We start from the raw sequence: 27,628 nt of genomic DNA on the forward strand, positions 1-27,628 counted from the left end.
GCACATGCCACGTGCACATTGCACGTGCCTCATGTCCTTGCATGTGCCACATCACACTACACCATGATGTTGAGGCCACCCACCAAGCAATGTCCATCCAATACATCTGTTGCATGCACTCAGGCATGCACACATCGGCCACACAACACCTTTGCATAATGAGTGTGCAACTCCAACTGCCTACACAGCGCTGGCACGCCTTCCAGGCCCTGTCACATCGACCAGGTCATGTCCCTCCTACTCTCCACAGGCTCTGTACCCCAACAAGGCCATGGGAGTGGTACTCCAGGCCTCTGCATGTAGTATGGTGTCGTTGTGGGACACATGGCACAGGTATCATGTCTCAGCGTGTCAGTCTACAATGTGTCCAGGATACCCCTGCATCTCATCCTCATCTGGTGTCCCATTGCCAGCCAGGTGCTCCTCACCCTCCCCAAAGACGCAGTCCTTGCCAGTTCCCATATTGAATGATGCATGGTATCCATTGGCAGATGGCTGCACGTAGGCCACCTGATGCTGGACTTGTACACGACTGAGGTGTTCATCTGCGTATTGTCCCCTTACAGCTGGGTCAACTGCTTGTGTCCCAACCGCAAGGGCCCTGCACAGGCACACAGTGTCCACGCACACGAGCTGGTGTGCATCATGGAAAGCTTGCCCACATGTGCTATGCTGATCACCAGCATCTGTACCTCAGGCCTCAGCACACTCTGCATTATGCACAAGGTCCACTGTTCGACCCATCTCAAGGCAAGACAGACCATCCCCCAGGTCAACTTCGACATCCATGTCAAATCCTACCCTGCACTCTAGGGAGAAGTACCTTACGACTCCCATGACACTTGTCCACATCCAGGGTGCATCTGCACAGCTCTGCTTCAACATCCGGCAACCCAGCCACATCACCATCCAACAGGGATGGCGGCAATGGATCACTGTCATCTGCAGGATGACCTTCACAATCCACGTCCACACTCAGGATGCAGCCCACGAGCATGCCCCCAACACAACCATGTGGCACTGTCATCCAAGACCCCATTGTGCCATCTCCATGCATCCAACCTTGGCCTGGCCACCATTCTCCACATCCACCTGACTCCTGCTTGCAGGACATAGTTCTCCCACCTGGCTACACATACCTGGGACTCCCACCCCAGGACACTCCACATGATCCCTGACCTCTGCGCATGACTGTTGCTCTTCGAAATTGGTCTGTCCGCACAGTTGTGCAGGCACCCCCTCAGCTGGTTGGGGCCATCACGGTGAGTATGGTGCTCCATGTCTGTATTGGATGATACATTGTGACCCATGTGTGTCCTGTGCCTGACTCAGACCCCAGGGTATGCATGGTTGGAGTTACTTCAAAACTCAGGCATGGTTTGACTTGCCAACACACACATGTAGTGGAATAATGCTAAATGACGGCATCATCTCGTGAATTGTAATGTTTTTATTTTTATTGGTGGTGGGGTACGTGTTGGGGGGGATGCAATTAGGTGCTGTACCGGGGGTATAGAATCCAAAATTCACAGGGGGAGATGGTATCCTTGCCATTGAAAGTCATCAGAGTCCATGCCACAGTCTTTGTCAACATTGGTCAGACAGTGACCAGCAAGTCCATGTGGCAGAGAATGTCATAGGATGAGGTGCTGCTGTTGCGCCAGGTGGCCAGGTGCCAGGCCAGGTGACCTGGGAGATGGTGATGGTCTGCTGACTCTCACGGTCTTTTGCGTGGACGACCCACCTTCCTCCGGGGACCCTCAGATGCAGGCCTTGACAATGCTGGGGACGCTCCATCAGATGAATCCTCCTCCTCCTCCCTCCCTGTGTCTGGTGCTGGTCTACGCCTGGTGGCACAGGGAGGGTTTGCCAGGCTTTGGGCGATCTGACGGAGTGATTGGCTCACGTCCCTGTGCACCGCCAGGAGCTCAGCCAGTCTTGCCGCCATCCGTCCATGGTGTTGTAGATGACTGGCATGATGCTCGACCTTGCATGTTCTTGATCTCATTGAGGGTCTCCACTACCTGGTCGATGCCTCTGGAGTCACGCCGGTATGTGTCCAGGATGTTGTGGACGTGTGACATAACCGGGTCCTCAGCTGCCTGGTCAGGCTCGCGCCTCCGCCGTCCTCCACTCCCACCACCCCTGCCCACTTGAGCCCGGCCTGCCCTTGTGGGCACATCGGGTCTCCGGGACCCCTGAGGGATGGCATTTGCGGGGTCGCCTGCCTCCTCCTGGGTGCCCGGGAGCCCTCGTCCCTCCTGGTCATACTGGCTGCGTTGTGTGCGAGCAGGGCTCCTGTGTGTATCCTGGGATGTGGCAGGAATGGGGGTGGTGGTTGGCACAGTTGTACCTGACGCAGGTGCTGCAGGTGCTTGGGCACCAGAGGGGCCAGGTTGGTCGGGGTCATCCACGGTGTGGTGAGAGTCGTCGCTGCCGGTGGGATCTTCGTAACGCCGAGCCGGCTCCTGTGTGTCTTCCCCCCCAGTGTTGGGGGGAGATCGACGACGTTGCCCTGTGTGTGAGAGAGAGACAATGTTAATGGTGTTACATGCATCATCCATGTTTCATACATATTCAAGTTGGCACAGTTGCTCTTGGTAGTTGGATATGTCTAGCCTTCCTCTTACAGTGCACTTGTGGATGGGTATGTTGCGGGGGTCAGATTGATATGTACTCCTGGTCATTTGGCCTGTCTGATGAGTGTTGGGATGCTTAGTTGGCTATGGATTGGTCTTGTTGTGTCACATATCCATTGTGGGAGTGCAAATTTGCATTGTGTGGGACCGGCCTCGTGGCGTGGGCCCCCCTGACCATTAGTCCCTCCAACCCGACTCATGCCACCCCCACCTGATCCCTGGTTATAGACCCCCGGCCACCATGTCCCGATGGCCGACCCAGGGCCCCAGCGAAACCTAGACCTTAGACGCGCCATGCCCGGCCAAGGGAGAGGGAACCCCCCCAAGCAGGACAGGGAGGAGTAGTCTCTGTCGCACCTCTGACCTCCTCTCAATGGAGGGTTTTGATCGCCCTCCGGGCCCCCAGGGAGCTGGCTCCCCACATGCTGGGTGTCTGGAGTCCCTCCCGGCCCTACTTCAAAGGATCAAAGAGCCGAGCGACAGGAAATCCCAACACACCGCCCCCCGACGCCAAGACCCCTCTCTATGAGGACGCTGGACTTCAAAAGCAAGAAGGCGTATAACAGAGGGTGCTGAGGGGACTGGGGGAGAGAAGACCTGGAACTATGAGAGCCCTGAGGACCTGGTCGCGGTTCGAGAGCTCAGTGGTCCGGCTGGACCCGAGACTGCACCGTGTCCCCCGGCTCGAGGATTGAGAGCTGTGCGAAGGATACTCGGCAGTGACTCTGAACCAAGAACTGTCCCGCTACCCCAACCACCCTGTGCAAGAATTACCAAGCATATTGTACCGACCAAAGACTACCTTGCGGATCATAAAGGTCCAACGAATCTTAGATAAAGATCTCCGTCTACTGAAACCTACTGTGTGGTGTCTCTTTGTCACGTAGTGCAAGCTCAGCACGTGTGAGGCCAAGTACGAGACCTCCCTTCCTGAAGGGGCCTCACCGCCGGTGCTCGGCCTGGTTCTGGGAGAGGCGGGTCACAGGGTGGTCAGGAACATGTTCTGTAACCCCCCTGGGATCGCACTTCCAACACGTTGTCTGCCCTGGGGGTGTGTGCTTGTGTAAGGGGGGGGGGGGGGTGTGACCGGGCATGCTGTTGGGTGTGGTGTGATTTGTCATTGGGTCTACCAGGTGATGAGTCTATCCCCTCATGGTGCCTGCTGGCATGACAGTGACCCTCCTCCCTCCCTCTGTCTGTCACCCTCTGTCGCCCTCTGTCTCCCTCCCTCTCCCTCTCCCTCCGTCTGTCTGTCACCCTCTGTCACCCTCTGTTTCCCTCTCTCTCACTCTCCCTCCGTCTGTCTGTCGCCCTCTGTCGCCCTCTGTCTCCCTCTCTCTCCCTCTCCCTCCATCTGTCTGTCGCCCTCTGTCACCCTCTGTCTCCCTTTGTCTCCCCCCCTCTCCCTCTCCCTCTGTCTGTCTGTCGCCCTCTGTCACCCTCTGTCTCCCTCTGTCTCCCTCTCTCTCACTCTCCCTCCGTCTGTCTGTCACCCTCTGTCGCCCTCTGTCTCCCTCTCTCTCCCTCTACCTCCGTCTGTCTGTCGCCCTCTGTCGCCCTCCCTCTCCCTCTCTCTCCCTCTCCCTCCGTCTGTCTGTCGCCCTCTGTCACCCTCTGTTTCCCTCTGTCTCCCTCCCTCTCCCTCCGTCTGTCTGTCGCCCTCTGTCACCCTCTGTCTCCTTCTGTCTCCCTCTCTCTCACTCTCCCTCCGTCTGTCTGTCACCCTCTGTCGCCCTCTGTCTCCCTCTCTCTCCCTCTCCCTCCGTCTGTCTGTCGCCCTCTGTCGCCCTCCCTCTCCCTCTCTCTCCCTCCGTCTGTCTGTCACCCTCTGTTGCCCTCTGTCACCCTCCCTCTCCCTCTGCCTCTCCCTCCGTCTGTCTGTCACCCTCTGTCGCACTCTGTCTCCCTCTCTCTCACTCTCCCTCCGTCTGTCTGTCGCCCTCTGTCACCCTCCCTCCGTCTGTCTGTCGCCCTCTGTCACCCTCCCTCTCCCTCTCTCTCCCTCTCCCTCCGTCTGTCTCTCGCCCTCTGTCGCCCTCCCTCTCCCTCTCCCTCTCCCTCTCCCTCCCTCTGTCTGTTGCCCTCTGTCGCCCTCCCTCTCCCTCCCTCTGTCTGTCGCCCTGTGTCGCCCTCTCCCTCCCTCTCCCTCCGTCTGTCTGTCACCCTCTGTTGCCCTCTGTCTCCCTCTGTCTCGCTCTCTCTCCCTCTCCCTCCGTCTGTCTGTTGCCCTCTGTCACCCTCTGTCACCCTCTGTCTCCCTCTGTCTCCCTCTCTCTCACTCTCCCTCTGTCTGTCTGTTGCCCTCTGTCACCCTCTGTCTCCCTCTGTCTCCCTCTCTCTCCCTCTCCCTCCATCTGTCTGTCGCCCTCAGTCACCCTCTGTCTCCCTCTGTCTCCCTCCCTCTCCCTCTCCCTCCATCTGTCTGTCGCCCTCTGTCACCCTCTGTCTCCCTCTGTCTCCCTCTCTCTCACTCTCCCTCCGTCTGTCTGTCACCCTCTGTCGCCCTCTGTCGCCCTCCCTCTCCCTCTCTCTCCCTCTCCCTCCGTCTCTCTGTCACCCTCTGTCACCCTCTGTCACCCTCCCTCTCCCTCCATCTGTCTGTCACCCTCTGTCGCACTCTGTATCCTTCTCTCTCACTCTCCCTCCGTCTGTCTGTCGCCCTCTGTCGCCCTCCCTCTCCCTCTCTCTCCCTCTCCCTCCGTCTGTCTGTCACCCTCTGTCGCCCTCTGTCACCCTCCCTCTCCCTCTCCCTCTCCCTCTCCCTCTCCCTCCGTCTGTCTGTCACCCTCTGTCACACTCTGTCTCCCTCTCTCTCACTCTCCCTCCATCTGTCTGTCACCCTCTGTCGCCCTCTGTCTCCCTCTCTCTCCCTCTCCCTCCATCTGTCTGTCGCCCTCTCTCACACTCTGTCTCCCTCTGTCTTCCTCCCTCTCCCTCTCCCTCTGTCTGTCTGTCACCCTCTGTCACCCTCTGTCTCCCTCTGTCTCCCTCTCTCTCACTCTCCCTCCGTCTGTCTGTCACCCTCTGTCGCCCTCTGTCTCCCTCTCTCTCCCTCTCCCTCTGTCTGTCTGTCGCCCTCTGTCGCCCTCCCTCTCCCTCTCCCTCCGTTTGTCTGTCGCCCTCTGTCACCCTCTGTCTCCCTCTGTCTCCCTCCCTCTCCCTCTCCCTCCGTCTGTCTATCACCCTCTGTCACCCTCTGTCTCCCTCTGTCTCCCTCTCTCTCACTCTCCCTCTGTCTGTCTGTCACCCTCTGTCGCCCTCTGTCTCACTCTCCCTCCGTCTGTCTGTCGCCCTCTGTCGCCCTCCCTCTCCCTCTCTCTCCCTCTCCCTCCGTCTGTCTGTCACCCTCTGTCGCCCTCTGTCACCTTCCCTCTCCCTCTCCCTCCGTCTGTCTGTTACCCTCTGTCGCACTCTGTCTCCCTCTCTCTCACTCTCCCTCTGTCTGTCTGTCGCCCTCTGTTGCCCTCCCTCTCCCCCTCTCTCCCTCTCCCTCCGTCTGTCTGTCGCCCTCTGTCGCCCTCCCTCTCCCTCTCCCTCCCTCTGTCTGTCGCCCTCTGTCGCCCTCCCTCTCCCTCCCTCTGTCTGTCGCCCTCTGTCGCCCTCTCCCTCCGTCTGTCTGTCACCCCCTGTTGCCCTCTGTCTCCCTCTGTCTCCCTCTCTCTCACTCTCCCTCCGTCTGTCTGTCACCCTCTGTCGCCCTCTGTCTCCCTCTCTCTCCCTCTCCCTCCGTCTGTCTGTCGCCCTCTGTCACCCTCTGTCTCCCTCTGTCTCCCTCCCTCTCCCTCTCCCTCCGTCTGTCTGTCGCCCTCTGTCACCCTCTGTCTCCCTCTCTCTCCCTCTCTCTCACTCTCCCTCCGTCTGTCTGTCACCCTCTGTCGCCCTCTGTCTCCCTCTCTCTCCCTCTCCCTCCGTCTGTCTGTCGCCCTCTGTCGCCCTCCCTCTCTCTCCCTCTCCCTCCGTCTGTCTGTCACCCACTGTCGCCCTCTGTCACCCTCCCTCTCCCTCTCCCTCCGTCTGTCTGTCACCCTCTGTCGCACTCTGTCTCCCTCTCTCTCACTCTCCCTCCGTCTGTCTGTCGCCCTTTGTCGCCCTCCCTCTCCCTCTCTCTCCCTCTCCCTCCGTCTGTCTGTTGCCCTCTGTCGCCCTCCCTCTCCCTCTCCCTCCCTCTGTCTGTCGCCCTCTGTCGCCCTCTCCCTCCCTCTCCCTCCGTCTGTCTGTCACCCTCTGTTGCCCTCTGTCTCCCTCTGTCTCCCTCCCTCTCCCTCTCCCTCCGTCTGTCTGTCACCCTCTGTCGTCCTCTGTCTCCCTCTCTCTCCCTCTCCCTCTGTCTGTCTGTCGCCCTCTGTCACCCTCTGTCACCCTCTGTCTCCCTCTGTCTCCCTCTCTCTCTCTCTCCCTCCGTCTGTCTGTCACCCTCTGTCGTCCTTTGTCTCCCTCTCTCTCCCTCTCCCTCTGTCTGTCTGTCGCCCTCTGTCGCCCTCTGTCGCCCTCCCTCTCCCTCTCTCTCCCTCTCCCTCCGTCTGTCTGTCGCCCTCTGTCACCCTCTGTCTCCCTCTATCTCCCTCCCTCTCCCTCCGTCTGTCTGTCGCCCTCTGTCACCCTCTGTCTCCCTCTCCCTCTCCCTCCCTCTGTCTGTCGCCCTCTGTCGCCCTCTCCCTCCCTCTCCCTCCGTCTGTCTGTCGCCCTCTGTCACCCTCTCTCTCCCTCTCCCTCCGTCTGTCTGTCACCCTCTGTCACCTCAGCCCAGCTTCCTGGGCACACACACTTTGCAGGTATTTCAAAGGCCATTGGCTTGTTCATGTGGCTTTGGATGGACTCTCCCGCAACCCATTGGGCAGAGTGTCTCTGAGTCTGCGCTGCAGCGGCGGTGTGTGCTGACACTCTTTCACAGTGTTGCCTCTTCATTGGCTGCTGTTATGTGCGAATTGGGCCTTCATACCCATGTCATCCTGCGACGCGGCCACCATTTGCAGGTGACACAGTACAGTGTCGGGACACACTGTTTGTATAGCTGTGCCCTAGGCCATATGGGCTGAGGGCATTGGTGTCTGCTTCTGAGTTGCACAATGTGACTTTGGAGGCCCCCCCCTCCCGGCATCACGGACATCCTGTCTTGTGTTGGTGTTTTGTGTGGCCTGTATCTTGGCATGGCCTTGCTTGGTGCATGGGGCATGGAGCCGATAGTGGCATGTGCGTGTTGTTGGAATGTGGTTGCGTCCGGTGATGGCTTTGGGGTAGTTGCGTGCATTATCGGGAGTTGGGTTGTGGATGCGGTTCCCCCCATGTGGGCTGATTTGTTTGTGTACTCACCAGGCTCGGCGGGTCCTTCTAGTCCATGTACTACCACCGGCGGCAGCGTGCGCATCACCTTCTCCTCCCAGGGATGGTAGTGTACCGGTCTGCGGGGCGGCCCACCTCCAGTGATGTTGGCCTGGTTGTGTTCGTCGGTCATCTTGCGGCGGACCGTCCTCCGCAGATCGTACCACCTGGCTTGGCATTCATGCCTGGTCCTTCGGATGGGCGCAACAGCATTCACCCTCCCGATGATCCTCTGCCACATGGCTGATTTTTCTGATGCGCTGGTCTGTCTGACCAATGTTCCAAAGAGCTGTGGCTCGACTCTGATGATTTCATTGACAAGGATCTCCAGCTCCGCCGTTGAGAACTTTGGATTCCTGTCTGTGGGCATGGTGTGGGGTGTGGGTGTGGATGGTTGTGGGTGTGTGTGTGTGGTTGTGAAGGTGTGTGTGTGAATGTGATGAGGGGGTGTTTGTGAAGGTGGTTGTGTGAAGGTGTGCAAGTGTAAGGTGTAGTAAAGGTTGAGGTCTGGTGCTGTGGGTTGTCTGTGGGGTCTGGCAGCAGTTGGTCTGTTGCAAAGGCTCATGGTTTGTGTGTGTGGGCCCTTTTTATTGGTCCATTTGTGGGTGTGGCTGTGTTTGAACTTTGGGTGGGTGTGTTATAAGGGGTGGTTGTGTTTTGGGCCTCTGTTTACCTGTTTGGCTGTTGCAGGTCAGTGTATTGGGTGTCTTTGGGCTTGTTGGACGTGTTTTGTGGTGTTGTGCGATTCAAATTGACTCTCCTTGTGGTGTTTTGCAGTGTCCTGGTTCAGTACGTGTGTTTTTCGCGTCTGTGCGGTGCGTACATCGGTTATGTTGTTGTACAGTGCTCACATTTGCTATGGCTTGGTACGACTCGTACATGCGCAGGGCTGGGTGAGGGTGCTGGTGTCGGGGCCTCGGGTAGGGTGCGTACAGGCACGGGCAGGGTGTGGGGGCCTGGGGGTACATGCCGTACATACGTGAACCCAGGGTACGACGCGTAAATGAGGGGGGCTGAGGGTACGGCACGTACATACCGGGTGCTGGGGGTACGGTGTGTGCCCCCACCCCTGTATGGACGGTGCGTACCCCCACCTCCATATGTACGGTGCGTACCCCCAGCCCACGTATGTAGGCACTGTCCCCCAGCACATACCCCCAGCCCCCATATGTACGCGCAGGCCGTATGTACGCGCCGTACACCCTGCCCCCCCACCCATGTACGCACCGTACCCCCAGCCCCCCCTATGGACAGTGCATACCCCCACCCTCCCCCGTAGGTACGGAGCGTACCACCACCCCTCCGTCGGTACGCTGTGGACCCCCAGCGCTACGCGCTGGGGGTCCGCACCGTACATAGGGGGGGTGCGCTCCGTGCCTACGGGGGGGTGGGGGTACAGCGTGGACATGGGGGGGTGCTGGGGTACGGCGTGTATGTGGGGGTCTCCATAGTTGCTATGGGAGTTCGCACCGTACAGTGTTTTTTTTACATACGGTTGTGCATTCGGATGGACGGGACGGATCGTACTTGCGCGCTCGGACTTGAGTTTCCCGATTCGTAGGTAAAACTGTCCGGGGACGTGTCAGACACTATTTCCGACCCGAGGACGTGTGGGGGAATTTTCCCAATGCGATTCGTATGGATTTTTTAACATACGAATCGTACTTGCCAGTTTGTACGGGACTTGTACGATTCGTACGGTAAAAAAAAACGGATACGATTCGTACGGGGGAAATTTTTAACGGATCGGAATCGGCCCCTATGCATGAATTTTCAGAAGAATTGTGATTTAAATTACGGCTGATCTGGTAAGGCTATAGCGAAATGTAAATGAAATGTGGATTCCATTCTTTTGGTATATTCTGTAATGAAAATAAGTCAGAAGAATAATCAGAAAAATATCAGGTTTGTTTTAGTATGAGTATGTTCATGGTTTTGAGGGACTTTAACCGATTCACGGCGTGATTTATTTTGAGAAAATATGATATCGCCAGATAGAGACTATGGTGCCGATTACGATCCTGTAAAAACCGGGTACGAACCGTCGGACGGAGCATATTCTCCGTCCGATGCGTACCCGGTCGTAACAATATACAAACATGGAATTACGATTCGCACGGAAACTCAATATCCGTACGAATCGTACAAAACCCCGACCGACGAAAATAAACATACAAATGCGATCCGGGAAAGCGCCGACGTGACGTCGGGACGCACGCAGCCTGCCATTCACGAACCAGGAATTACGATTCGCACCGACGTCATCGTGCACGGACAATATTTTCCGGCTGCCAAAAACTGCCGGGAAATCAGGACGACGCGAACAAGGAGTACCTGTACGCGACGGACAGACATGGACTCGTACCTACGTGTCATCCCGGCCCTCATAGCAGTCGACCTCCTCTACAGGTTCGGACGCAGATGCCGCAGAAGGTCAGAACAACTAAGGGAGGGGGGAAAGGGGGGGGGGCAGGACCAGGGGCAGGCCACAAAACCCCCACCAAAGTCACACAGCACACATGCCCTGGACATACCTGACCCCCAGGCCCTGGTCACTACGAGGGGGTGGGGGCGTGTCCAGCAAAGCCAGCGTCCGCCACAACGGAAGTGCCTGACGACGCGAACCGGCAACACAACAATACAGGTACGTCCCGTACCCACGCCTTAAGAGCGTGGGTACGAGTCGTACCACACCCACACCTACGTCACCCCAACAATGGCGGGACGGCTGTACCCACGTGGCAAAGGCCTGGGTACGGCCCGCACAAGCATTCCACAGCGTGGGGACGGATGTGTACAGACCGTACCCCCACCCGCATTTGCATGGAGCGTACCCCCCACCCCAACCGTGTAAGTACGACCCGTACCCTCACCCGCGGGCGTATGGAGCGTACCCCCACCCCAACAGTGTAAGCACGACCCGTACCCCCACCCGCGTATGCATGGAGCGTACCCCCACCCCAACCGTGTATGTACGACCCGTACCCTCACCCACGTACGTATGGAGCGTACCCCCACCCCAACAGTATAAGTACGACCCATACCCTCACCCGCGGACGTATGGAGCGTACCCCCACCCCAACAGTGTAAGTACGACCCGTACCCTCACCCGCGGACGTATGGAGCGTACCCCCCACCCCAACAGTGTAAGTACGACCCGTACCCTCACCCGCGGACGTATGGAGCGTACCCCCACCCCAACAGTGTAAGTACGACCCGTACCCCCACCCGCGTATGCATGGAGCGTACCCCCCACCCCAACCGTGTATGTACGACCCGTACCCTCACCCGCGTACGTATGGAGCGTACCCCCACCCCAACAGTGTAAGTACGACCCGTACCCTCACCCGCGGATGTATGGAGCGTACCCCCACCCCAACAGTGTAAGTACAACCCGTACCCTCACCCGCGGATGTATGGAGCATACCCCCACCCCAACAGTGTAAGTACGACCCGTACCCTCACCCGCGGACGTATGGAGCGTACCCCCACCCCAAGAGTGTAAGTACGACCCGTACCCCCACCCGCGTATGCATGGAGCGTACCCCCCACCCCAGCCGTGTATGTACGACCCGTACCCTCACCCGCGTACGTATGGAGCATACCCCCACCCCAACAGTGTAAGTACGACCCGTACCCTCACCCGCAGACGTATGGAGTGTACCCCCACCCCAACAGTGTAAGTACGACCCGTACCCTCACCCGCGGACGTATGGAGCGTACCCCCACCCCAACAGTGTAAGTACGACCCGTACCCCCACCTGTGTATGCATGGAGCGTACCCCCCACCCCAACCGTGTATGTACGACCCGTACCCTCACCCGCGTACGTATGGAGCGTACCCCCACCCCAACAGTGTAAGTACGACCCGTACCCTCACCCGCGGACGTATGGAGCATACCCCCCACCCCAACAGTGTAAGTACGACCCGTACCCTCACCCGCGGACGTATGGAGCGTACCCCCACCCCAACAGTGTAAGTACGACCCGTACCCCCACCCGCGTATGCATGGAGCGTACCCCCCACCCCAACCATGTATATACGACCCGTACCCTCACCCGCGTACGTATGGAGCGTACCCCCACCCCAACAGGGTAAGTACGACCCGTACCCTCACCCGCGGACGTATGGAGCGTACCCCCACCCCAACAGTGTAAGTACGACACGTACCCCCACCTCGTATGCATGGAGCGTACCCCCACCCCAACCGTGTATGTACGACACGTACCCCCACCTCGTATGCATGGAGCGTACCCCAACCCCAACAGTGTAAGTACGACCCATACCCCACCCGCATACGTATGGAGCGTACTCCCACCCCAACAGTGTAAGTACGACCCGTACCCCACCCGCGTACGTATGGAGCGTACTCCCACCCCAACAGTGTAAGTACAACCCGTACCCCCATGGAGTGAACCCACACACGTGTATGTTCTAAGTGTACATATTGTGCAGAGTCCTCCCAGCAGTGCCCAGACACAGGAGGGGTGGGTGCCTATCACTCCCAGCAGTGCCCAGACACAGGAGGGGTGTGTGCCTATCACTCCCAGCAGTGCCCAGACGCAGGAGGGGTGGGTGCAGAGTCCTCCCAGCAGTGCCCAGAGACAGGAGGGGTGGGTGCAGAGTCCTCCCAGCAGTGCCCAGACACAGGAGGGGTGGGTGCAGAGTCCTCCCAGCAGTGCCCAGTGGCAGGAGGGGTGGGTGCAGAGTCCTCCCAGCAGTGCCCAGACGCAGGAGGGGTGGGTGCCTATCACTCCCAGCAGTGCCCAGATGCAGGAGGGGTGGGCGCAGAGTCCTCCCAGCAGTGCCCAGACACAGGAGGGGTGGGTGCAGAGTCCTCCCAGCAGTGCCCAGAGACAGGAGGGGTGGGTGCAGAGTCCTCCCAGCAGTGCCCAGATGCAGGAGGGGTGGGTGCCTATCACTCCCAGCAGTGCCCAGACGCAGGAGGGGTGGGTGCAGAGTCCTCCCAGCAGTGCCCAGACACAGGAGGGGTGTGTGCAGAGTCCTCCCAGCAGTGCCTAGACGCAGGAGGGGTGGGTGCAGAGTCCTCCCAGCAGTGCCCAGACACAGGAGGGGTGTGTGCCTATCACTCCCAGCACTGCCCAGACGCAGGAGGGGTGGGTGCAGAGTCCTCCCAGCAGTGCCCAGACACAGGAGGGGTGTGTGCCTATCACTCCCAGCAGTGCCCAGACACAGGAGGGGTGGGTGCAGAGTCCTCCCAGCAGTGCCCAGACGCAGGAGGGGTGGGTGCCTATCACTCCCAGCAGTGCCCAGACGCAGGAGGGGTGGGTGCAGAGTCCTCCCAGCAGTGCCCAGACACAGGAGGGGTGTGTGCAGAGTCCTCCCAGCAGTGCCCAGATGCAGGAGGGGTGGGTGCAGAGTCCTCCCAGCAGTGCCCAGACACAGGAGGGGTGGGTGCAGAGTCCTCCCAGCAGTGCCCAGACGCAGGAGGGGTGGGTGCAGAGTCCTCCCAGCAGTGCCCAGAGACAGGAGGGGTGGGTGCAGAGTCCTCCCAGCAGTGCCCATGGAACGCAAAGGGTGGAGTAGCCACAGATACCATGCCCACAAATTTCAGTCAGGTGCACAAAGACCCTGCAGTACATGTACCACATGTGTGCGAGGCTGGGAGTATACGCATGCATAGCGCAGAAAAGAAAACATGTCCACATGAAGTCATGTCAATAGTCCACATACACAAGTACAATGACTACTTAGGATGCCACGAATGATGCAGGTGGAGACATTGCTCAGCATGCATCTGCAAAGTTGAAGGAGTCCGTCACACACCCAGCTAATGTACACACAGCTCAGTGCTAAATATTGGGAACACCCTGCAGGGAAGATGTCAGGGTACACAGAGGAAGGAATACACCTTTGGACAATTTCACCATGCAGCAACTGCTTACATGAACAGAGAAACCTAGCTAACAAACACCGTGTGATGGCACACAGATCCCAGGGTCCCCCCTATGACCAGCACACTACAAAATTTCCCACACACCCAACACATGAACACCACCAAAAACCATGTAGCAGCCCCACCAACAGCAATACCAGCAAAGCAGTAGTGTTCCAAGGGGAAAAAAATAAATTGCTTTATTCAGCATGAACCAAAAAATCTTGTTTGTAGGAAGTTCAATATTTACAAAGCCCATAGGGCAGTCCAGAAGTCACAGCTGGATGGGGGACACAGTGGGATGCATGTCCCCTAGCTTGCCTGCACAGTTAGATTCCGTTGTCTTCCACAGGGGTGAGGGCATCATGTGGGGGGGAAGAACCAGGCACCGCAGGGACAGGAGGGCGAAGGGTAGGCGTCGTGGGTGCAGGGATGGAGGACTCCACCACAGGGGGTGGGGCAGGGCCAAAGGCGGAGGCCAGGATCTCGCTGCACACCTTAGCAAGGTCCTCCAGGGAATCCCCTGCACCCGAAGGAACCACAGGCCCCAAGGAGGGGGGGGGGGTCAGAGGGATGGGTCGCAGCACCACTGGGGGAGGGTGTAGACAGGGGGGGGAATCAACCACCCTGACCGGGGACTCCCTTGACCGCTTGCGGGGTGGTGTCACTGTGGGGCTCAGGGACAGAGCGGCCATGAAGGAGTCTTTGTGTGATATGTGGCCAGGAGAGCTGAGGGGAGGGGATTTGGAGGGAGTGGATTTGGTGGAATGCGGACTCCCACTCTGGCTGCGTGTCTTACGGTGTCCCCCCGACCCAGTGGGTGTGCCTACTTCACCCTGTGTGTGCGTGCCAGGAGGTGTGCGGGTGACCTTCCCTGCTGGTGTGGTGCCTGTGTCCGTCGTGGTGGGTGCATGCTGACGTCTGGGTGTACGTGGGACAGGCATGGGAGTGGGAGGTGTGGATGGGGCAGGGGTAGGGGGTTGGACGTAGCGCTGCAGGAGACCCACTGCTGCAGTCAGTGTCGAGTCTATCGACCTCAGCAAGCTGCGTTGGTCAGCCTGCGATGAGTGAATGCCCTCCAAGTATGCCTCCATGTTGTTGAGGACCTGGCTGTGGCCATGGAGGACATTAAGGATCGCAGCCTGACCAATCTGCAACTGCTGCTGGATGTCCACAGACTCGGCATTGGCGGCAGCAGTGGAGACAAGGGCAGGGGGTGCGGTGCCTGGCAGGAAGGAGACATGTGGTGACCGGGCACGTTGGGAAGGGACACGAGCAAGTGGGAGGCGGCTGATGGCAATGGAGGGGGCGGGGAGCGATGTTGTGCCGCTGTCAGCTGGTGGTGCAGCCTCCGCCCACTCGGAGAGATCATCCTCGGACCCGTCGGCTTCATATTCGGTGGTGCCAGTGGACAGGTCCTCGGCCTCACTCTCCTCCGCCTCTGTACCACTCAATGTGCCAGCCACGATGTCAACGCTGGCACTGGTGCTCGGTCCCTCCGCTCCGTCTGTGCTCATGTCTCCCGCCGTGTCCCCCGACGATGCTGTGGGCAAGGTGAAGAGACAGCAATTAATCACACACCTGTATACATATGTCACATGAGTCCAATCTACATAGGTTACAGTGCATAGCCTGAAAAGAAAGATCAGTAACATCTACAAAACAAGGTACAGATGTAGGGCATGCAACACACATTTGGTTGACCCACCATGCCAATGAAAATCCACGGAGAGCATGACACAATAGCAAATGACATGAAATGGAGTTTGACATAGGAGCCAGGCCCTGGGGACAATCCAGCACTGCATCTGCACCACACAGCGTTGCCGACAATAGGGATGAGGAGGGACCAAATCCATGAGCTTGAGGCACATGCTGCATAGGTAATACTCAAAACATGCCCAACATGACTGGCTCACTGCACCTTCAGTGTATGTCCAGCCAAACATCACACACTGGCCAGAACTAGCAAGGAGATTTCAGGTTTTGACATGTAGGCTTGCCCTGCACCAACCACCCCCTACATGAGACAATTTGTTGAGACACAGGTGGCACTTACATCTCTTAGTCTGGGTGAAATACACAGGGGATGCATAAATGCAAGATTGGACGCCAAATACCCGAGGTGCGCCTGTCCAAATAATCATATACAAATGGCCAGCATCAGATGATTGTAACAAGACACACAGGCACTGGCCACTGTGACTATGAACAAGGAAAATCAGGTCAGGCTGTACAGTGGACACTTGTACTACATTTCACGTCAATATACATGGTGCCAGGGGACAATGGCACAGAGCACAACCTATGCTGTAGACACTGAGAGTGTCCACGTTTTGTGATGACACACATGACACCTAGGAAAATATGACCCAGGGGACAGTAGTGGCAACACAGCTCCATGGTCCTGAATGGGAATGACTGCAACACACGCCACCATCCCTGCACTATGCGTATCGCACACTCATGCATTTTTATTCAAAAAATCAACAATATCTATGATAAATTTTCTAAAACCCCCCTCACTATACGGCCTGATGATACTGGCGATTCCCCCGCTGCCAAATATACAACTCTGTTGGCCTTTCCACCCCTCTCACGGGACGAGACCATCGCACTACTGTGCAATGTTAAATCCGGCTCCCCTCTTGATGCTATGCCCGCAAAAATCTCGGCATCTGTCGCACTCGTACTTGCAGACTCCGTCAGCTCACTTCTTAATGCCTCCTTAAGTAAGGGGCAGGTTCCCCTTGCTTGGAAAGCAGCACAGGTCATCCCTTTGCGAAAAAATAATAAACTCCCTATGGACGACCTCTCCAATCTGCGCCCTATCTCCCTCCTCCCTTATCTGAGCAAGGTCTTAGAGAAACACGTGAATAAACATCTTTCTAACCATATATGTACAAAGGGAGAGGGTGGAGGCTGATTAGGACCGCACCAAACAAATATTAGTGGTTAACGTCTTTCTAACCATATCGAGACAACTGGTTACTTGGACCCGTCTCAATCAGGGTTCCGTGCTAACTATAGTACCGAGACCGCTCTGGTAGCAGTTTCTGATTGCATCAGACGGACTCTTGATCAGGGACAATCTGCCATCTTAGTCTTGTTAGATCTCTCCGCCGCTTTCGATACGGTGGACCATCTGACCTTGCTCGGAAGATTAAAAGCAACTGGACTAGGGGGAATGGCGATGAGCTGGGTAACTAGCTTCCTCTCTGAACGCACACAAACTCTCAACCTAGGTCCTTTCCGCTCCACCACCGAAAGCTTGAACAAGGGTGTGCCACAGGGCTCCTGTTTGAGCCCAACGTTATTTAATATCTACGTGGCCCCCCTCGCCTCTCTTCTAAGATCTCTTGGGTTCATCCCCGTGTCCTATGCAGATGATACCCAATTGATCTTCCCTTTTGACAAATCCTCTCCGACAGCTCAATCCACCTTCTCTCTGGGTATGCTAGCTATTTCGATGTGGATGAGCGGTAACTATCTTCAGCTGAATGCCACCAAAACAGAGATTATTCTCTATGGAGATGCCATCACTATGTGGTCTCCCTCCTGGTGGCCAACTGATTTGGGCCCAGCTCCCCAACCCAAATTAACAGTAAAGAACCTCGGTGTTCGTTTTGATCAGGCCATGACTATGACTGATCATGTATCTCATACAGTCAGTGCTTGCTTTTACACTCTGAGCCTCTTGAGGAAAGCCCTTCCTTTCCTCCCGGATTCTTTTCGCAAGACGCTTGTCCAAGCTCTTGTGTTGAATAACATGGACTACTGCAATGCTCTTTTGGTCGCAACTAATGAATCTGCCCTCAGTCGCTTGCAGGTGGTGCAAAACACCGCTGCACGACTGGTTACCAACGCTCCGTTCAGATCAGCCTCTCTTCCGCTGCTCCTTCGCTTGCATTGGTTGCCGGTGAGGAAACGTGTCTTGTTTAAGCTCTGTTGCTTGACACATAAAGCTTTGTGGGGCCCCGGACCGATATATCTTGCTGAAAGGCTCCACCGATATACCCCTAACCGTGAACTGAGATCATGCTCCAAATCTCTGCTACTTATTCCCAGGATAAAGAAAGCACGGATGGGAGGTAGATCTTTTTCCTATCAAGCCCCGCTGGTTTGGAATCAGCTCCCCCTCGCGCTCAGACAATGCTCTAACTACCTCAGGTTTAGGAAGATTCTGAAAACCACCATGTTTACGGAGTGACATATCTTTTATATTCTCACACAGTTCTGCCAGTGCTGAGAGACCCCTACGGGGGTGATTCACGTGCTCTACAAACTATTTAACATAACATAACATAACATAACATGCACATCATGTCACAGGCCACAACATAGGACATGCGCACTGTAAGGCATGACACTTGTGAGACTAACTCCCATGTCTGGACTCTGCATCAGTGCCAACTGACATGGAACCCACGTGTACTGAACTGGACAGGGCACAGCCAAGGTCCCAAAACCTGTTACACACCACCCCCACACATGATGCTACAGGCATAGTTCACGTGGAGAAAGTGCCAGCCTAGATAACCTTGTGAAGGAGTGACTACACACAGACCAGGGAACACATTGCAAGGAGGGGAAGGGAGGCAGGAGAGCACAGCTGTACAGTGGGTAACTGGATCTGCACAGCACCTTTAAACCCTGGCAGTGTATCCATGCAACTGTGCACTTACAAATGCTGGTGAAACACAACAAGCACACATGTACCTACCCCCTTCCTGCTGCTGCATCTCCTGTAAGCGCCTCTCCAAGTCTGGAAAGACCACCGGCAGCACACGCTTGTGGATGTGGCTCAGTCGGCGGCGCCCGCGGTTCTTATGGCCCTCAGGTGAGTCCCCCAGCAGGACCCGTGCGATCCTCCGCGTCCAGCACCGGATATCCTGCCAGCGTTTCCTCACCTGGGACAGGCGCCGCTTCCGACCATCCGCACTCCTCACGGCGCTGACGGCGGTCAGCCATTTCTGCTCCTTGGCAGAGGCGCCTACCTGTGAGGATGAACAAGTGACACTACATCAATACACCTGGCACATGTCACAGAGACACATATTAGAACACATTTGCTGTTTACAACAAGGCATAGTATGCATCCAACGCATTGCACCTTTGTCATAGGGACATGATCCTCTGGGGAAGGGCAAAAGCAGTACGTACCATTGAAAGGACACAGGTGGAATGAGGGCAACTACACAATCAATGATCCAGGCTCACACTGTGCATCACAAGCTACACCAGGATAATGTGCAGCACCTCTAAGCAGTCACATGCCACAGGCCACTGACGCTACCGCAGCAGAGTACACAGACACACACAGGCAGAGGACATTCACCTGCCATTGCCAAATGCAGCGACAAACCTCACTCTGCACATGTGCCACTAGACTGAGGGAGGATCACAGGTGTGGGGCTGGCTCTGCACGTCAGACACACAGCACTGCTCCCTGCTCACATCACATGGCCAGGGTATATCCATCCCTCATGCAGCTGGGGTGCTACACTCCACATATGCACCCACCCACATGACAGGGGACTTACACACACACCGATGTCCAGGGTACGAACACATCATGTGGACACTCTCAGCACAGGTACACAGAACTAACACACATCTGTGGGTACAGTCACCTGTCACACTGGGCTGACCACATAATCACATGAGGACTGTAGAGGCAACATTCCCAGGAGGATAAGACAGGCAGAATGTGGCATGCACCATGCAGTGATTGTCACAGTAAACACGATGCAAGTGAGGACGGCAGACATGCACCACTGCATGCTCTGGCTGGGAGACATCAGGCATTCCCCCCCCGGGACCCTCCCTACAGTACATAGCATGTGTGAGACACCTGGACACAATGCCAGAAGTCACAGTCACAAAAAAGGGACACAGTCTGTGCTAGTGGACTCTGCACTCACCTGATACCCTGATAGCCCATACAGCATGGGGTACTGTGGGAGGATCACATCCAGCAAAGCCAGGTTCTCCTCCAGGGTGAAGGGCTGTGACCTCTCCACAGACCTTGACATGGTTCCAGGGAATCAGTAGCAGCAGCTGGGTCGTGGAATACAAAGATGTGCAGGCAAGTGCTCCCTCATGGGACCTGGCTGCCTTATATCTGCCTTGCTGGCCTGTTTCATGCACTGGAGTACAGAGTGATTGGTCACTCACTTTTGCATCCTATGTTTCCTCCAATCCCTTAAAAACCTAGCACAGTCAGTGGGTCCTTATTGTGTTTTTTTCTTCAGCATGATGTCAACCCCACAAACACATTGCAACAAAGTAGATTCATTCCAACTGACTTCTGCTGTGCACCTTCCAGAACAAATTCAAACTTTAAACTTGGTCTCCATGACAACCAGCATGCATGTAGGCCTTAATACTTGTCCCTCATGTGTCCCCTATGTAATTTTGAGCTTCACACACAGGTACGGTGCATTCCGGGGCCCTAGGGCACCCCAAATGCATAGCAACGGCCCGTACAGGCGTGTGTACGGGCCGTACCACTATGAGTACGCATACGCAAGAACACCCATAGTGGTACGGACCGTACACGCGTGCGTACGTTCAATATCACTATGGGTGTCCTCGCGTATGCGTACTCGTAGTGGTACGGACCGTACATGCGTGCGTACGTTCACTATCACTATGGGTGTCCTCGCGTATGCGTACTCGTAGTGGTACGGCCCGTACACATGCCTGTACGTTCACTATCACCATGGGTGTCCTCGCGTATGCGTACTCGTAGTGGTACGGCCCGTACACACGCCTGTACGTTCACTATCACTACGAGTACGCATACGCGAGAACACCCATAGTGATAGTGAACGTACAGGCGTGCGTACGGGCCGTACCACTACGAATACGCATACGCGATGACACCCATAGTGGTAGTGAACGTACAGGCGTGTGTACGGGCCGTACCACTACGAGTACGCATATGCGAGGACAACCATCGTGACAGTGAATGTACAGGCGTGTGTACGGGCCGTACCACTACGAGTACGCATACGCGAGGACACCCATAGTGATAGTGAACGTACGCACGTGTGTACGGGCCGTACCACTATGGGTGTTCTCGCGTATGCGTACTCATGGTGGTACGGACCGTACACACGCCTATACGCTCACTATCACTATGGGTACGCATACGGCAGCACTCCCATAGTGATAGTGAACGTACGCACGCGTGTACGGGCCGTACCACTATGGGTGTTCTCGCGTATGCGTACTCATGGTGGTACGGACCGTACACACGCCTGTACGCTCACTATCACTATGGGTACGCATACGGCAGCACTCCCATAGTGATAGTGAACGTACGCACGCGTGTACGGTCCGTACCACTATGGGTGTGCTCGCGTATGCGTACTCATGGTGGTACGGACCGTACACACGCCTGTACGCTCACTATCACTATGGGTACGCATACGGCAGCACTCCCATAGTGATATGGGAACGTACACAGGCCCTCTTAGCGAAAGTACGGTGGTTTTCACACATCACAGTGGTGACAGGCAGCACACAGGAAGGAATAGGGCTGACATACTTGTCCATGGATGGACATCAAGGCATTGTCTGGGCAGTACTACATGTGTGGGGCACAGGTGTGAAAGGCTGTGATGTGGCACATTACTCCAGAGTCGAGAAGGCACCAGATGTATGATGAGATGTGTACACATGTAATGTGTGACGGTGCAATGTGTGCCAGGCATGCCCTTGACTCCTTTGACATGTGTGCATGTCGTACTGCACACTTGGGATGAGCGTCACTGGCATGGCACGGACAACAACACACGGACGTGTACCCTGAGGCCCGGCACAGGGGTTACCACACCTGACATGTCACTACCCACGGTTCACGATGTGACTATGTCATGTATGTGTGGGGGATTTCCATTAGCTTGATGTGTGAGCTCCCTCAAAATCTGCAGCTATTGCAGCAACCAAAATGTGTCTGTGTGTAGATGGACATGGCACACTGTTCCGCCCACCATGCCACATGTGGTATCGGATGTGAGGTGCGTATGTATGCATGGGACACGGAGTAGCGTAACAAGGACATGTCTGCATCCTCTCTATGAATGTGTGGTGAGTCATCACATGTACACCTTAATGGCAAGGTGTGTGGGCTGTCCTAGTGTAATGTCATGTGACCTGTGGCTCCAGTGTTCCGCTACCAGTCTCTGCAATCGACATCCTACTTCTGCTGATGTGTGGATGTATGTCACTCCTGTCTTGCGTCTGGCTGTTCACTTACACTGGGACACAGCTAATCCCATGCCATGGCATGTGGAGGTTCACAATCTCCGTGTGTAGCTGGGTCTTGGTAGGAGTGTCACCTTGCAGCCATACGTATCCAGGGCATGTGGCACATACCTGACTCCGTATGTAGCATATGTGTATGGACAGATTAACATGTGCTCAGTACAAATAAATTGGTGTTGTGGTGCACTCACTCTTCCTTGTCACTTCCAACTTACTGCAGAGAGCCGCCTGTACCCCGACCAATTCCGGACTTGGCTGCCATGCGGGAGAATGACTGTATCCGGTGCTACCGCTTCCCCCAACGGTTGATTCTGGAGTTGACGGCGAGACTGGCACCACACCTGCAACCGCTGCACAGGTATCCTACGGCACTGACACCCAAGCTGAAGGTAATGGCAGCCCTACATTTTCTAGCCACGGGTACCTTTCAAAATACCATAGCTCATGTTGGTGGAATGTCCCAGAGCATGTTCTGCCATGTGCTGCATGATTTCTTAGAGGCCATGTTGATTCACCTGGATGACTTCATCCATTTCCCAACCCCTGAAATGTTGACTGGGGTCAAGCGTGGATTCTATGCCCTGGGAGGGATGCCCCATGTCATTGGGTCCATAGATGGGACACATGTGGCTTTGGTACCACCACAGGCACAGGAGGTAGCGTACAGGAATCGCAAGCACTACCACTCCATCAATGCCCTTGTGGTGTGTCTGTCCAACATGGTGATTTCACATGTCTGTGCTCGTTTGTCCAGGATCAGCACACGATGCCTACATCATGAGGCGTAGCAGGGTGCCTGAAATGATGACGCAGCTGCGCAACGAACGAGCATGTGTTGTTGGTGGGTACAGTCTGTCTGTCCTGTATTTTGCGTAGACTTCCAGCACGACCGCTTCTCCTGTCATACTTATGTCCATGTGCTTTCCATGTAGGGGACGCTGGCTATCCCAACATGCCATGGCTGATCACACCTCTCCGCAACCCCATCACGCCGGCCCAGCTCCGCTACAACACCGCCCATGGCCGGACAAGGCGAGTGATAGAGAGGACGTTTGGCCTCCTGAAGAGCCGATTCCGATGCCTCCACAAGACCGGCGGCGCCCTCCCATATGCCCCGGCGAAGGTCTGCAAAATCTTCATGGTCTGCTGCATGCTGCACAACATGGCAGTTGAGAAAACTGTGCCACTCATCCTGGATCAAGATGACCAGGACCATCCACCCGTGGAGGACGAAGGGCTTGGCAATGGGGCTAGTGATGTGGAGGATGTGGAGCCGCAAGAGGACATCCGGACTCGGCTCATACGCGACTTCTTTGCTTAGTGGTGAGTACCAGTGTCTGAGTGTGCACGCATTGGTCCCCGTGTGGCATGTGTTGCGATGTGTGTCTCCATCTGCATGTATGGCACGTGAGTCAGAGGTGTGTGTGGATGTGTCACTGGAGTGATGGTGCCAGTGATGAGTGTATTTCCCCAGTCATAATTGTGACCTAGCATGTTGTCATCCATACATGTGTCGAGTACATGCACATGCAAGTGGCTGTGCTTTTTGTGGCTGACTTCTTGTGTGTCTCTCTTCCCCAGGTACTTGCGCATGCCGTCTGCTGCTTGCATTGTTGTGGCACTGCTATTCCTCATGGACACGTCATCGTGTGCTGACTCAGCGTTGCACGCACGGACAAGTTTGGAAGTCTCCTTAGGGTAAGGGATGCATCAGGGGTGTATTGGGTGTGGCAGTAGTTCACGATGTATGCACACTGCCCCTGTCGATGTTTGGTTCCTCTGCAGACATGTTGCATCACCATGGTACACATGACATGCATATGGGTACACCTGAATAGATGGTCAAACTTGTTGACAGTCATCAGTGATGGGATTGTGGAATGTGATGATGGCATCAATGTGTGTAACACTGCCCTCGGACACATACGGTTTGCATTGGCTTGACATGGTGTGGGACTTCCACATCAGTGGATCAATGGTGTATGGCAGGCTCTCCGTGAGCAGCAGGGGGTGTTTAGCTGTTAGCCGACACTTGTGTGCCAGTTCCATGGATATCACGCATTTGTGGTGCAGAAGGGGGGTGCCAGTGTTGGACCCACATGTTAGTCCACATGACCCGTTCATGTGTACTCCGACTTGCCTCTGCAATCCCAAATACATGACTAATAAAGGTGTCCCTATGCCTCCAAGGTGCCTCTTCTCTGTCAATGCTGGTGTGTTGCCACGGTGCATCCGGCATGTCTGGCATGGTTTTCCGTGATAGTGGCTATGTGTCTATGTGTAGAGTAGCAAGATGCAAGCTGTTTGTGTGGGATTAGACCGTGTATTGTGCATGATGTCCATGACTGTGTGGGTATTGTGACATGTGCCATCCCCATGCACCCAACGTTGGCCAGGCCACCATTCTCTACATCCACCTGACTCAAGCTTGCAGGACATGGTTCTGCCACCTGTCTACACATACCTGGGTGCCCCCCAGGACACTCGACATGATCCCTGACCTCTGCGCATGACTGTTGCTGTACTCAATATGTCTGTCGGCACGGTTGTGCGGCCACCCCCTCAGCTGGTTGGGCCCATCACGGGTGTGTATGGTGCTCCATGTCTGTCTTGCCTAATACACTGTGACCCGTGTGTCCTGTGCCAGACTCAGGCCCCAGGGTGTGGATGGTTGAAGTCAAATGAGAACTCAGGCATGTTTAGACTTTACAAGACACATGTAAGGTAATAATGCAACCAGCAGGCATCTTCTCTTCATGGTGTGACTTTTTATTTTAGTGGGGGGGGGGGGTTTGACATGAAAGGCTTTCCGGGTGTGTGGAATCCAAAGTTCACTAGGGGAGTTGGTGTCCTTGCCATTAGAAATCCTCAGAGTCCAGGCCACAGTCTTTGTCAACATTGGTCAGACAGTGACCAGCAAGGCCATGTGGCAGAGAATGTCTTTTGATGCTGTGCTGCTGTTGCTCCAGTGGGCCAGGTGCCAGGCCAGGTGTCCTGGGAGATGGTGCTGCAGCGCCGACCCTCACGGTCTTTTACGTGGACGACCCGCCCTCCTGCGGGGACCCTCAGAAGCAGGCCGTGACGATGTTTGGGATGCTCCATCGGATGTTTCCTCCTCCTCCTCCTGATCCCTCCCTGTGGGTGGTGATGTTCTACGCCTTCTGGCACAGGGAGGGTTGCCCGTGTTGTCGGCCATTCGACGGAGTGTACTGTGAATTCCCGTGAACACCGTCACAAGCTCAGCCTGTCTGTCCTCCATCCTCCGTTGGTGTTGCAGTAGACAGGCATGTTGCTCCGCATGTTGCTGGGCCTGCTGGGTCTTGATCCCCTCGAGGATGGACACAACCTGGGCCATGCCCGTGGTGTCCTGCCGGTATGTGTCCAGGATGTTTCGGACATGGGAATATACCGGTTCCCCAGCCAACTGGTCAGGCTCGCGCCTCCGCCGTCCTCCACTCCCACCACCCCTGCCCACTTGCACCTGGCATGCCCTTGTGGGCACATCGGGTCTCCGGGACCCCTGAGGGGTGGCATTGGCGTTGTCGCCTGCCTCCTCCTGGGTGCCCGGGACACCGTGTCCCTCCTGGCCAGCCTGGCTGCATTGTGGTGGTGGGGCAGGGATCCTGGGTGTCTCCTGGGATGTGGCAGGAGTGGGGGTGGTGGTTGGCCCAGTTGTACCTGACGCAGGTGCTGCAGGTCGTTGGACACCAGAGGGGCCAGGTTGGTCGGGGTCGGGTTCGTCCATAGAGTGGTGAGAGTCGTCGCTGCTGGTGGCTCCGTCATCCCGCCGAGCCGGGTCCTGTGAGTCTTCCCCCCCAGTGTTGGGGGGTGATCCACGACGTTGACCTGTGTGTGAGAGAGACAATGTTAATTTTGTTCCATGCAACATCCATGTTTCATTCGTTTCAAAGTTGGCACATTTCCTCTGGGAATTTGGATATGTCTTGCATTCCACTCACAGTGCACTTGGGCATGGGTATGTCCCTTGGGCACAGCTTTTGCGACTTTACCTATGTGTGGCACACATTACTTGCTGCGTCAAGTGTGACTGCAGTCAGCAGTGGAGTGGGCAGGTGTGGCGAGCCATGCATTGGCGCATTCCGTGTAGCACTGTACGTGGGCACATGGAGTTGTTCCACACACTTATATGATGCAGGTAGCTGTCGTTGTGCTCGTGCACAGGTTGTGACATGGCCCTGTGTTTGGCCATGGAGGAGAGGGGGGTGCTGGCACTGGCCACCCTTGTCTACATGCACGCAGTCCACCTGCTGACGAGCAGACATTCCCACACACCACAAGGCTGATTTGCTCTCCCTGTGTCTCCCTCCCTCTCTGTCCCCCTCTCCCTCCCTCTGTGTGTCGGCCTCCTCCCTCTGTCCGTCTCCCTGTGTCTCCCTCCCTCTCTGTCCCCCTCTCCCTCCCTCTGTGTGTCGGCCTCCTCCCTCTGTCCGTCTCCCTCCCTCTCTGTCCCCCTCTCCCTCCCTCTGTGTGTCACTCTCTGTCACCTCAGCCCAGCTTCCTAGGCACACACTTTTTGCAGATCTTTGAATGGCCCTTGGCTTGTTGATGTGAGTTTGTTTCTGATCTCCAGGCACCCATTGGGTGTAGTGTCTGTGTCTGCGCTGCTGCTGTGGTGGTATGTGCTGCCACTCTTTCACAGTGTTGGCTGTTCATTAGCTGCTGTCATGTGCAAAAACGTGCCTTCACCCCCATGTCTTAATGCAAGGCGTCAGCCATTTGCTTGCAAGTCTTTCCTGTGTGGGGACACACTGTTTGTCTGGCTGTGACCTAGGCCATATGGGCAGAGGGCATTGTTGTCTGCTTCTGAGTTGCACTATGTGATTTTTGGGGCCCACCCTCCCGCCATCCGGCTTACCGTGTCATGTGTTGGTGTCTTCTGTGGCCTGTGACTTGACATTGTCTAGCTGGGTGCATGGGGCATGGTGGCGCCAGTGGCATGTGCGTGTTCATGGAGTGTGGTTGAGTCATGCAATAGCTTGGGGTGGTTGCGTGCCTGTTTGTGAGTTTGGTTGTGGATGACGTTCCCCCCATGTGAGGTGCGTTGTTTGTGTACTCACCCGGGTCTCGGAGTCCTCCTAATCCTTCGACTGCCTCCACCGGCAGTATGGCCATCACCCTCCCCTCCCAGGGATGGTAGTGTACGGGTCTGCGGGACGGCCCTCCTCCAGTGACGTTGGCCTGGTTGTGTTCATCCATCATCTTGGCTCGGACCCTCCTCCGCAGATCGTACCACCTGGCTTGGCATTCCTGCTTGTTCCTTCTGGTGTCCGCAACAGCATTCACAGCATCGACGATGGTCTGCCACATGGCTGTTTTTGCTGAAGGGCTGGTCTGTCTGACCAATGTTCCAAAGAGGTGTGGCTCGACTCTGAGGATTTCATCGACAAGGACCTCCAACTCTCGGCTAGTGAACTTTGGATTCTTGTTAGTGGGCATGGTGAGGGGTGTGGGTGTGGATGGTGGGGGGGTGTGTGGATG

The sequence above is a fragment of the Triturus cristatus genome, chromosome 10 (assembly GCF_964204655.1).
Source record: "Triturus cristatus chromosome 10, aTriCri1.1, whole genome shotgun sequence".
Classification (NCBI taxonomy): Eukaryota; Metazoa; Chordata; class Amphibia; order Caudata; family Salamandridae; genus Triturus; species Triturus cristatus.